At 42.2% G+C, this 13163-nt stretch overlaps 1 protein-coding gene across 9 annotated transcripts in view; it reads left to right on the top strand.

Moving 5' to 3' along the window:
• The window catches only part of LOC111252537 (prestin-like), a 106038-nt gene that overhangs the window by 46051 nt on the left and 46824 nt on the right, over positions 1-13163 (top strand). For 2 of the 9 annotated variants that reach the window (XR_015330580.1, XM_022810636.2), the window contains exons 1-2: positions 11985-12802; positions 12995-13098. The gene's annotated coding sequence lies outside the window, so the exon portion shown is untranslated. Of the gene's footprint in view, positions 1-10356; positions 11182-11399; positions 11844-11984; positions 12803-12994; positions 13099-13163 lie in introns of those variants that run through there. The other 7 variants (XM_086993526.1, XM_022810639.2, XM_086993524.1 and 4 more) reach the window with 7 other exon arrangements.

The raw sequence follows: 13163 nt of genomic DNA, 5'->3' as shown, positions 1-13163 counted from the left end.
CAAAATGGCGGGCGGCATTGGTTTTTCCGGCGAGTTTTATAGTACCGAATCCTCCTGATGCTCATTTCAAGTACTATTATCACCTCAGTCGACACTGCGGTCGAAGTCGATTTCACTTAAGTACGACGCCATTCTCTCCCCTGGTGCTTCTCCGGCTGGTGGTAGAAATTGAACCAAGCCATATCTATGGTTAGCGTACTCAGGCAAATTATTTGTGGATTAAAACTCTGTAAACCACACGCATTTCAAACTAGCCCTAGGTGAATTCACGGGCGACCCGCTTTTTACTAAGTCTCCGTATTTTTAGCATTTGGAATATCACTTTATATATGAGAAAAATATATATGAACGCCAGTTTCGGTCGACAAAGATCTGATTTTGTGGAAGGCCTTCTCGCTTACCGCAATGCGCTCTTGGCCTTTAGTTTCTGGCATCTGATCACGCTTTCGCTGGTTGTCAACACTTTACTCTCTGTTCCTGAAATGACTGTGTCACTCACGTATTGTGCTTTCGTGTGCCCAGTGTCTTTGTGCTAGTCTTTTCACAGTGTTGTGGCCTTGGAGGAACAAAAACTTCACCACTGAACATCTACCTTTGTAACTAGAGGATGGGTCTCCTCCTGAACATTTTTTCCCCTAAAATAAACTTAACCAGTTTTCACTCCAAAGTGTCTAAAAGTATGGAGTATTTTTCAGCCAAACGTCCTTTGCTACCGGCGCGTCATTCAAAAGTTTCAAAGTTCGCCAGATTCGCTTGTATCAGCCCCATAAGTATCACCACGAGGTTTCATTTTCATCAGTTAATCGACGCCTAAATAAAACCAATTATAGTTTTCTCTTCTAATTATCGACAATTTGTCAACTTCTTTTGCGATACTTTTGCGTGATTCTAAGTATGAGTTTTACGCTCTCTAAGGCGGACTGTTTGAATCTGAGCGGCTGAGTGACCAAGCCTCGTCGCTGTTTATTATTTGTAAATGTTTTCGCCAGAGCTAGATTTTTTCATACAATCACGTTTTATCTCTGGGCGCCCCAATCAACGTGTACCCATTGAGTTTCCACTTTCAGATATTGCAGTGATGGCAATTCCTTTGACTGAAAGGAACATTGAAAAAACAGAAGAAGCTAAAATTGCAACAGCTTTCATACAGGCAACCACGATTAGATCGACACTCGTTGCTCGTTAACGATATCGTGATCTTCGCACTGCAACGGAGGCATTTATACTTCCCTTATGCTGGTAGCGTCTTGAAGCCCATTGTCACGATCAGCTGCGAATGAGTAGCGTAGGTTTATATATAATTACAAGCAACCTTAGTTTAAGGCTTAGTATTGTCTAGCATCGAATTATACTCAGACACAAACCGAAACCGCTACAGAGCCATCCTACTCCCTTGTGACTGTCCCAACGAGCTGAAAGTTCAATTTTCATTTGTCTAAATCATTTTCTATAAAGTGATTTAACTTTGAACTGAAGATGACAGTTGTCGATACGAAGCTGTATCATAAAAAGTAGCAGCCGTTGTTCAGGGAAGGCCATCCGTTCTGCTATTAGCAGAAGCTTTTTTTTTTTCGTTTTTAATTAAATGCTTAGCGGTAAGGCGAATATTGTTCCAAACACACAAAGCGACGGTCCTAGCATTAATCACCTAATAATTTATACATCCCTTATGGTAGTGGCGTCTTCAGGCCCATTGTCGTGCATACTTATAAAACGATCGTTCATCGGCCGACGTTTTCCATCGATTTCTACCAGCGCGAACAAGCTTGTGCATGTTTGCCCGAGGATCGAGCGTCATACAGTGTTTCTATTGGTTCGATGGTCAGCTTTGTTAAAAAAATCTCACTCGAAAAATCATCAATTGTTTACTTGATAAACTTTGAAGGATTTCTTTAAGAAATTGATTGTTGGCAGCCGTTTATCGGGCAGGTCGTTCGCATCGGCCGACGATTCTTCAGTAGCGCTGCCGTTTCAATTGTATTGGTTATCAGCGAAGTGAACGTGCAAAATGCCGCGTCACCGATGAAATCGATATTGCAAAAGGGCTTCAGTGCTCTATCCAGCGCAATTGGATCGAAAGTTACGGCACTCACTGAGCGGCGGACGGATGAGGTGACTTGTTAATATTGACGCGCAAGGATCTGGTGTTAATATTCTGAGTCGCGAACACGTTCCCTCGGATACGTAAACAATAAACCACGTCGACCTTCATTGTTCGCCGATAGCCGTAAATGCATGTACGTTACGTTCGACAGGATACGACAGAGACCTATTAAATGTTTTCCATAGTTTGCTATGACTCATATGCCTGATAAAGTATATCACGTGTGAGGTGACACAATCTGAGAGAATTTATTCAGTTACACAGTTGGGATGATTCAATAAGAAGAGCCGAAAGAAAAGATGCCATATGTAAAAATGGTACATTTTCGTTTCTCGATTTCGATTGGCCATTGAACAAACTATAATTATATAACTTGCAGCATTTTTTTTTTTCTATAAATTTCGATTAATCGTTACCTTTGTCGAGCAGTGTTACAATCATCCAGCAGCAGCAGCAGCTTAGTAATATTGCGGCCTTTTGGTAAAACTACCATATTTTTTGGCAGTCTTCTTCGGGGTTAAGGGATCGAGACATTTTGTCTCATTGTAAAGAATGATTTTTTGATTGAGTTGATGTACGTTAGGAACGTTCTAGTTGTCAAGAGATATTCCCATACGTGCAGTATAATGCTAGAAGATGTGTTTATTTACATGTACGCATAATCATACGACGAAAACAAGCCTTTCTTAAATTTAAATCCTAATTTGTTGCGCTCGTAGTAACGATCGCATATGAGCTTCTGCGAAAGTCGGAAAAAATGACAGAAATCATCCCAACCTTCTCGCGCTATATAGTTTTGATATGTATGTGTTTGTGTACTATCGAATAGCGATATTTCGTTTCATATCTTTTCATATAATCAACGGTCTCGAATTAGATAGGACCTTAATGGACATCATTATGTCAGCTAGATATGATTCAGGTGCTTCCAGTCAATACTTTCTCTTGTGCCTAACATACTCGTCTTCCGAGTGGTCCTACAGCAGACTAATTTAAAGTGAAACATTAGATGCACACATCGGACCGCAGAACATGGAGACACTGAGAAACGTAGATATACTAATTATCTATTCAACCAAGATGGTGATCTCGCTCAAAAGCCGAGCAAGGCTGACAGGTAGCACGCATTCTATCCATATACTATGCGCCCGATATCTTTAGTATTCTGTTCATGGCTGAGCTTCGTTTCTTCACAGAAGTTACCGCTGGCAACGCTGACGTTGCAAGCCTGTTGCATTTCTATTGTATGCTACCAGAGGCCGAGTGCACGTTATGCGATACAATTAGATACTCTACCAAACCCGTTTATACATTCATCTCACAGTGCTAATGATAATAATAATACACAATGAACGATGCCATTATTTGCTCCCTGTGCTTCCAGTATTATCATATATATATATATGTAATTATATTCGATGCAAATGTTCGCTGATTTAAAGGTGAACACCTTGAGCCGACGCGCGGCAGGTTTGATTTAAAACGGCTGGCCAGAAATGTTGCTTAGGGCCGAGGTTCTAAGGCACTGGGCCAGACAGCAGTAAGAGATAACTAAACCAATATTTTTCGCTGACGCTATGGCTATGAGAAAAAAGTCGTTAATTTCAAAATGTCCGCAAAATAAAAACCAAGTCGGACTTACAAGCAGATACATAACAACCTGCCCACATGCTCACTCATGTCGGAGTGATTCTTAGAGTCGATTTGTATTCGATCAGGATAGCTACCCTGTTGGCTGTCGAACGGTACAGCAGAGGTATTGTAATTATGTTAACGGGCTGCACACCTTACGTAGAGCTGCGAGCTGCTCCAGGGCAATAACAAGCTCTTGTCTGATCATGGTGCCGGCTGATATCGGGCGTATCCGACGTCCACTATCTTATATATATATATATATATCCAATATCTTCATGCATGCAAGTTTAATCGGCAGTACGCATATGTCTTGGAGTGTTTCGGCCTTCTAGGACATCAGCAAAAAATCAAGGACAAATTCTTCCGAAGTAACAATGAGGTAACACGTCGTAAAGTAACCTATGAATATTGATTATATTCACGAAATAATGGTAAGGCGCTCGTGCTCTACAGGTAACGACATTTCAACCAGATTAATCATAAGGTTCGAGTCGAAATTCTTACTCATCCCTACCAATTCGTAGGTATAAAGTTGAGACCAGTAAAAACAAAAAAAAAAAAAAACGTTAGTTGATGTAATATCTAATCATGAACTATGTCGACAGTTATGAATCGTCGTCTCTTTTTGACACGAGCTACGAGCGTCAGACACGAAATCTATCCGTGCTCCTTAACTAAATAAGACAATTCTTTTACGTCTCTCGCGCCAAGCCATTTCAGCAGATTGCGGCACGTACACTATTTGTATTTTGCTGTTCTATACACCATTGTCATATAGGACGGTAAGGATGTTCTAGCTTCTTCGAAATGCCTTTCGCACTGTAATATCGTTGCGTAGTCGACCAAACGAGTGAACCACAATTTTTTCCTAAGAACCCGCGTAGTTTGAAAGCCCACTGCAAAAAGCTAGTTTGCGTTAGACATGATCGCAGATATCGATGTTCGCTCACTGGAGGCTTTTTACGAAGCATAACATTCGTACGGTAGTTACAAAATCAACTCGACCCCGTTTAACATATTGCCAATTCGCCGCAAGCCTCCGATGACCTAACCTGCCTAACTTCAGCCTGTACCGTTAGCTTCAACGCTAGGTGCAATTTGTTTACCTAGTGCATCAGATCTATCGAAATCCCTTCTACGATCACCTAGATCTGAGTGGGCCTTCAAAATGAGAGCCCGTACAGGTCCATACTACTACTGCGTAAACAGTATGCCGGTACAGTTTACTAAATACCTCTAATAGAAAGCGGACATTTCATCCGCGACAAAACACAAACCTCCACTCCGGTATTCGGTACGCGTTCGCCCTTGTACCGTATTGTTTCGTCACACAGTTCGTAGTAACAACTAAACAGCGTCAGCAAATGCTTGCTATCGTTATTTGTCTTCATGCAGAAAACGTGGTGTGATTTTTTAAGTTTACGCGTACGAAAACAGTGCAAGTGTTATGGCCTGCAGTAGGCGAACGGAACGGAGATGGCAACGACAACGACTACTGAAACGGTGACAGGTCGAATAAATATATTTAGACAATAAGAAGTACGTAATAACGTAGCGTACCAGTGGTAGGTACAATGTTACACGCGTAGAATGAATGACAGCTGCGTTAATAAACCCGCCCATGGGGGTAGAAATTACATCATACGGATTGAGTCAGGGCCCCGTAGCGACGTGACACGCTCCATCTGCAGATTAATGAGCATGGCTAATCATCCAAGAAATTTAACAGAATACAAAATCACTTGTTTGCAGATAGATTATGCCGTATGTAGCAGAAGTGACGCAACAGAAAACGCTGGAGTTATTCTTCATCTGTTTTCTTCCTTTGTTCTAAGCACGCGTCGTCACAGTTGAGCTTAGTGGGAAATCTAATCTATGATAAGCGATATAACTGGATCTGTACTATAGCCTTGCGAGCTGCCGCCAGTCGTTTTGCAGTATAACAGATTACCGATTAGAAGATCGTCTATTGTCTTCAGGTGGGTTAATATACTGTGTCGACGCTGACTATGCGTCATCGAATATCTCGACCAAACGTCGTTGAAGCTTTCACTCTGTTTTCCGTCCCTTTGTATAGCGGTGGGAAAACGTTTCGCCGTTTGTTTGCAGTGTACGAATCAATATCAACTAGCGACACTTCGAGCCTTTTGCTTCATTTTCATTCTGATTCAGTTACAAACGGCGACAAGGTGATTCCAAAAGTTGTGCGAAACTACGCCGGGACTGGCAAAGCGTCGGATAGGAGAGCCGGTCCTCGGGTATATAATAGGTTCGATTCCATCACATTTATTACCATAACAATAACGAAAGCGACAAATGTCTGCTTGGTTAACGCATCCGGTGCACTAGCAAAACGCGGAACAAACGCAAACGGCCATGCACTCGAAAATGCCGCTACAAGGGGCGAAAGATTTATAATTGTCATTGCCTAGGGCAACAGTAACTATTAATTAGAGTGTCGCTCGCGGTTTTGTTTATACATACATACATACATACATAAAAAATTAATTCGTACTATCGGGTCTCTAAGCAAAAATTGCGCGTCTCGTTGTGCTTCAAAGAAGCAACTCAAAAATGGTACTAGAATTGCCTATGTTCCGCTTTTATCTAGGCTATGACGTTGCTATTAAGGACAGCTGATTAGGACTAATATCAGTGATGCCTTCGTTGGCGGATCACCGACACTTCCAACCTTGGAAACAAAAAGTTCCTAGGTTGCTTTGAGATCGCCAAAACGTAATCATGCTTTCATCCACACCAACACCGAAACGTCTGTATTCATGTTCTCGTAAGTGTCTCCTATTAGTACCCAAGCATAATGTAATTCGGTGACGATCGATGTGAGCTTGAAATACTTCGAAATTACGTGGATTTTATCTTTGTTTAAGTTGAGCTTAGCAAAAAAATGTTTGTTTTCCCATAGAGTGTTTTCAACTAAGCGACGGGTTATAAAGTGGCGACTCGTTTGCCGTAACGCAAACTTTGTCTCTGTATTTCCGAAGAGTGCTTTCCCTGAACGTGACCTGCTTCTGGGCAAGGGTGTTTATGGAAATCACTCTCTACAATTCAGAATTCGTGCGCCAATGGGTCACATCGTCCGGTTAGCCCAGTTTTCGGGAACTGCACAAAAAAATCAGACCGATTAACGATCTTCTTTGCAATTTCCTTTCTAAAACCACATCTTTACAATCAGACTCGTATCTATACCAACATCATTGATAAGCCATCTTAGCCCATAAATAGACCCGTCAACGCGTACCATACTAGATTTACTCGCCTGTATCGTGTGCTTACACAGATGAGACTACCGCGATGATATCGGTGGCTCGTAACTATTGCGTACGCAGCTGTCAAACGGACCGTCAAATTGTGAGCACTAGCCGTAAACGATACAGACAGCTTAATATAGGTAAAAGGCAGAATCTTGTTTTCGTATTCGTTGTCGCCTTCGTTTGGTCCCTGCTGATAAGGCCGATGTAAAATATGAAATAGAATATAGCATCTGCGAGCGTCCCGCCGCCCTTTCCCAGACATGAACTTGAATTCCCAGTCTGAACGGGCTTTAGTAATTGACGCTTGCTTTCAGGCCGGTAATAGCTAACGTCGTGCTACGATTGCCGACTGCAGGTTAGTAGGCTAGTAACCCTGTCGATTAAATAAAGCTATCAGACCATTGGAAGATTACGGATCTAACTGACTTGCGTTATTCTAGTCGCACAGGGTTCGTCGTTATATATATCTAATCTAAGCTATATTTATAATCCGTTCTTTCTTGACTTTTTCCCACGGGGATATCAAATAATCACTAAAACAGCTTACGTTTTTTTGGCCCAAGCTCCTTGAACATAGTTTCTGGTGTATATATATTAAGATTCATACAAATGCCACCGCATCTGTTTGAGACTTTCAGCAGCCCGACTGATGAACCAACAGCCATTTATTGTACATGATAATAATGATTCTAATAAAAATTTTTAACATGACCCCCTTAAGAAAGGAGAAGAACTCCGTAATAATAAAATGTATTGAAATGGCCAGAAGATTGAAAATTATCCTCTAGAGCATTGTAAGCTTCCAGCCACTCTACGTCGTTTGCTAGTAGCACGAATGATAGCAGCACGTACCGATATATCATCGTGATAATTATAGCGTACTGCACGCATTAAAAAAATAGCACAGATTCGGCACAGACGACGGCCATGTCACTTTCATCACCGCAGCGTCGTGTGTTATCATTCTTACAATTGAATTATCATTCATCTAATATGGTTGTACGGTTGTTCTTGTCCTATCGACGTACAAATGCGTATTAGTATATCAACTATAGCAAAGAACACAGGAGCCTAATGCGTACGCGCGCCTGAACTACAGCCGAATATACACTTAGTATACAGAGCACAATGATCCATTGCCATTATCATCAAGGGATTCGTGGCAGTTTTACCCTAATGACGTATAGGCTGGCTTCGATGAAGACGTATGTCTAGTTAACGTTGTAAAGGTGAACGAATCCGTCTGTACGCAAAGATTGACATTTCTTGGTGGAAAAACATATGCAGACATACTGCTCCGGGTGCGCAGAAATCCGGATTCGATTAAAGAAGCGAAGTATTATATGACTAGCGCCACTCATGCGGCCCCTGTGTACAGATATACATGTAATTATACGGAGTCTATAACGCAGCGCTCGAGTTAGACGTTAGCCAGAGAGGAAAGGCAGGCGATGTTAATACTTTGTCGAAGTAAAACTTTGTTCCACGTCGGTAACGTAATTCCAAAGATGTAGCTCGTAACATTTATTGCGACGTATATATGTACATCGTGTTTCGATCTTGTCCGCGAATCTTTGCAGAAATCTTTATTCCAGCACTCAAAACGAGAGATAGATTTCGCTCTCTGTGGAGAGGGCCGTGTTTGCTGCCGTAGTATATACGCGGCAGGTTCAAAAATAGATAGTAGTTCGTAGTTAGAGATCAGTGTCATGGTGACCCGGGTCATTTTGCCACGGTGTTACACGATAGCCTATCTTTCCTGGGTTTTTCGCAATTGTTATATTTTAGTAATATGAAAATATTATATATAATATCATCTGCCAGGTTTTCAACAGCTCAAATCTTACGGTCACTTTGCTAGTCCGCCACCTGCCTGTTAGGTAGATGCTTTGTTTGCTGGTCGTTGCTTTCAATATACCTGGCTTTTCACACCTGCTGGCACACAGTAGGGATAATTAGTTTGTCTGTTGAATGTGTTTGTACCAAAACAAACGAAGATCTTCAAAGCAAGCTCACCAAAACAAGGGCTTTAACGGAGGGGCTGATTGCCTTTTCATTGTTCTAGCTTATCGATAGCTCTTTGGCCTAGCATTTTGAGAAAGGGCATATTTGTACGAAGTTTCTTAATTGAGAGTTCACCCTGTGACTTGATGTAAATATGTTCCAGGAACACTAAATTTCAGTTGGAGTATTCGCCGTAGATATTCCTGATTTGAATCCCACAAATTTGCCCGCTTTTAAGATTGTTCTACTACTTCTCTGAATGCCTACAGAGTTTAGTCTTTTTTTAAATTCATTTGAGTTCAATTGTCTGTACTGTTTATTGATTCACAGAGGATTAAATTAAAGCAAATATGGTTTTGTGAACATCAAAAATGGCAACAGGCCTTTTTGTGGCGGCAATGGTCTTATGGCCCTCAATACTCTTGGAAAATATGTAAGCGGAATCCGTAGCATGTTGGTTAAAATTTAAGTTTGCCTATGGCCTAATCTATGGAAAGCGGGTGTCCGTATGCAAGCAGACTTCGGCCATATTTTTGCAACGGTAGTTTTAACTCTATTTTCAACGTGTGGGACTCTTAACGCCAAGGCCAAATTATTTCTTCCTTGGCTTTGGCTTCTTTGCACGGAACCCCCTTTCCTTATAGCTTATAGGTTAATGCGCTAAATTGCAGATAGTTTACTATCTGGTTTCTGAAGTTGAATCCCTATGCATAGCTATTGTCAATAGTTAAATATGAATAATGGCCAACAACGTTTTATAGCACAGACGACATCTGACTTCCCAGATACTATTCAATACGTAAATAAGCGTCATGAAGAACTGTCGTTCCTTCCGTGACGCCGTGTACTACAACGTCACGATATCTAAGATTAATCAAATGATTGATCCTTAAGTTTCACCTTCGGTACTTAAGCCGTTAAGTGTGGAGACATGAACTAGCTCTATTAAGAGCCGTTAGCTAAGCGTATCCCTGTTCCTCGATACCTTTATAAATTGGCTTTATGGCTATTTGTTTCTCGTGTTCGAAACGAAATAGCGTCCTTCTCCTCCTGAACTGCGTAATCCCTGCGTCGTGCTCCAATAGAATTCCTACAGATAGCTGGAAATAAGTTGCAAACACAGTCAGCGATTATGTTCTGAACAAACGACGACAAGTATCAATATGGGGACAAGTTTAATGTGCATAAACCCCAAGTAAATCAAGATGACGAATATGACTAGACGAAAAACACATGTACGACTATGAAAACCGATAAATCTCATTTTATTAAAGGTAATTTTTACTGCGTTGCTCGTGGTTTCTTGTCTACATTCAATCATAACGGTCACCTCGCCGCAAACAGCGATGACAATGGCGGCGGCGGCGGCGGCGGCGGCGGCGGCGGTGGCGGCGGCGGCGGCGGCGACAATGATGCGCAAACATAAAGCTACAAATAAAGAGTAGCAGAAGTAATGATGAGACGATAGTGCGCAGTACGTTTCGCACGCTCTTCACGTCATTGTTTACAGTGAATTGTGCGCCATCTATTTGCGAATCCGAATAAATCAGAAGCAGGTGAAAAACACAGCTTATGAGAGACACCGGTGGTCTGTATCCCAGACAGCGTTGCGGTTTCCAGCGTGTCGCTTTCGTCGGCAGCGGGTTGATACGGAACACGAGTGGTAATTGATGCGTTCGATTTAGATGGGTCGTTACATGAATACTAGCTCTCCACGATCGCTCAGTAGTTTTATTCTACAATAGCGGCAACTGCTTTTGCCGTACTATCGCTTGGCTTCGGCTATTTCGGTGAAATTCGGCTAAGCTGGTCCACTTTTCGGCTGACTTTGCCACGATAAGAACCTACGCGACCTTAGTTGTTTCTTGCTGCTTAGCATTTCACTATCCGCCCCGCCCTCAACGGCACTATCCCAGGTGTCGAATCATGTGTGGGCAACCGCGGGGGCATCAGCGAGCTAACCGATAGATGCGGAAGTAGAGGCCATCGCAATAATACCAACCCATCGAGCGTGAACTGTTCGCTCGCAACGAGGCTTCGATCATACAATGGCATTAAAGTGGTATGGCAAACCATGAAAGTTTCATCTTCACTTTAGCAGCCATAGCAGCAGCACCGGCACTGAATAAATGCACAAATTTACACTTCGAAGAAGATTAGACGAAGGTACGTTGCGCGCTTATGATTCATATCAGATATGTAAATAGCAAATTCACGATCTTGTGTTAAAGCAAAGCATTCGCTTCAACTACCAAGGCCAGCTACTTCGAAACACCGGAAATACGACGCGAGGCTCGCCGAGGAGACCGTCCGTTTATCGGGAGATGGCGTTGTTCAATGCACTTGTCAAGCCGTTGTCATTGTTTAAAGGTTATCACCGTGAACTGATCTATGCACAAACAAAGAACGTTAATCAGATTGTATAGCTGTTCTCAAGCATGTGACAAAAAGGCTCATAATGGTCTGGTGTCCGTCGCCGGCACCCGGTGACGCAACACTTGGCTTAAATGAAGTTCCAACTTTGTAGAGGTAAAGGCAATTTCGGCCTCCAGCGTTACATCGACAGAATGATGGAAGTGCTTCCGGCCTATCAGCTTTTCGGTAGCCCAATTAACTGAATATTTGTGAACCAACGGTGACTGCTTAGCTGGCTGAACGTGCACAGACAGCAACAGATCATGAAGAACCGATAACCTATCTTCTTCAATGCGACATCGTACTTCAGCACACAACGAAATAAATACAATATTTTTTTTGAAGTTGTGTACCGAGCTCACCTGATTACGTCGGGGAAACCGCATGATTGCCGAAATGACCGCACGCGAAAGGCAAGTTTGAGTATATCATTAAAAGCTCCCTTGAACTAAACACCGAGCAGGGAAATTGGCAGTCGGTAGAAATACTGAATATACCAGACAAGTTGGCTCTCGATGTGGATTAGGAACGAAGATTTTTTCGTTAGAAATTGTGTTATTACTGTCGCTACTGATCTAACAAGTTCGCTGCTAACAAAGTTGCTAGCCATAACTTATAGGCGAAACCAATTACGATACACAACTGCTACTTTTCGAACTTCTGTGATTAGGAAGGGTTCCGGCGTTGGAAAGATTGCCTTATACCACTAAATTAAGCATATCCATAAGAAAGACAAATCGTTTTGCAAGTGGAGATGCGAGTCCGTTGGCTGCGTTCACAGGATACAACAACGAAGAGTCGACTATATTCGGTATAGGGGTGTGGCATACAGATCGTCGTAAGGGTCCCCAAGCTGGACACATAAACGAATACCTCATTACTGCTGCTTAGCAACGTTGAGTTTTCATTGTGACGGATATTCTGTGTGTGAACACATAATTTTGATTGATTTTTCGTTTTATTATGTGCATTTCCCTGCCTCAAACTCGATGATGCGTCGAATGTCTCCAAATACCCTCATTCGGAAGCCCCCCGGAAGTGCATCTGCTAGCTGAGTACCTCGCAATGTAGGAACTTTCACCAGGAAAACTGGCGAAACAAAAGTCTGACTAATACGAATATGTGGGTAGCGGACAGCGTTCGAGGAAACTATAGATATTTAGTGCAGTGTGTGAGCATTTGTTAGAGGAAAACAATGAAGTTGACCTGACGAAACATAATCTGTACAAAAAAAAAACAAAAAAAAACAGCAACCGTCAAGATTGTTCGTAGAGGTGACATAGACGATGATCCTGTGGGTACCCCAGGAGTGCTGCAACATGTATAGCTTTGTGACAGCGTATCGATTGTACTTCATGCCACACAGCTGACGGTGAATATAATAAAGAAACGTTGAGCAACGACGAGGGCAAGCGGAGCTGGCCTCGACGCGCGTAAGCGCCGAGGCATCTGAAGTTGCTTCGGTGCTGATGGGTGCATAGGGAAAGCATGAATACAATGAAATTAATAAAAAAAAATTCTCAATTTATTTATTGTAACGTTGGTAATCGTAAATGTTTTCCAGATCGGTAACTGCGCCTTCGTTCATATTACCATCATTGTCTTAACGCGCTCGTAGCAAGCGAACCTCGAATTTGTGACTGACTGGTCAACAGTTGTGGAAGTCAGGTAAGTCACTACTACCAGCTCAGTTTTCGCGTTATGAACATATATATATGTTTTTTTATTTATAT

This window comes from Varroa destructor, unplaced genomic scaffold (genome assembly GCF_002443255.2).
Source record: "Varroa destructor unplaced genomic scaffold, Vdes_3.0 BEIS01000006.1, whole genome shotgun sequence".
Classification (NCBI taxonomy): Eukaryota; Metazoa; Arthropoda; class Arachnida; order Mesostigmata; family Varroidae; genus Varroa; species Varroa destructor.
This window is presented reverse-complemented; position numbering and strand designations above follow the sequence as displayed.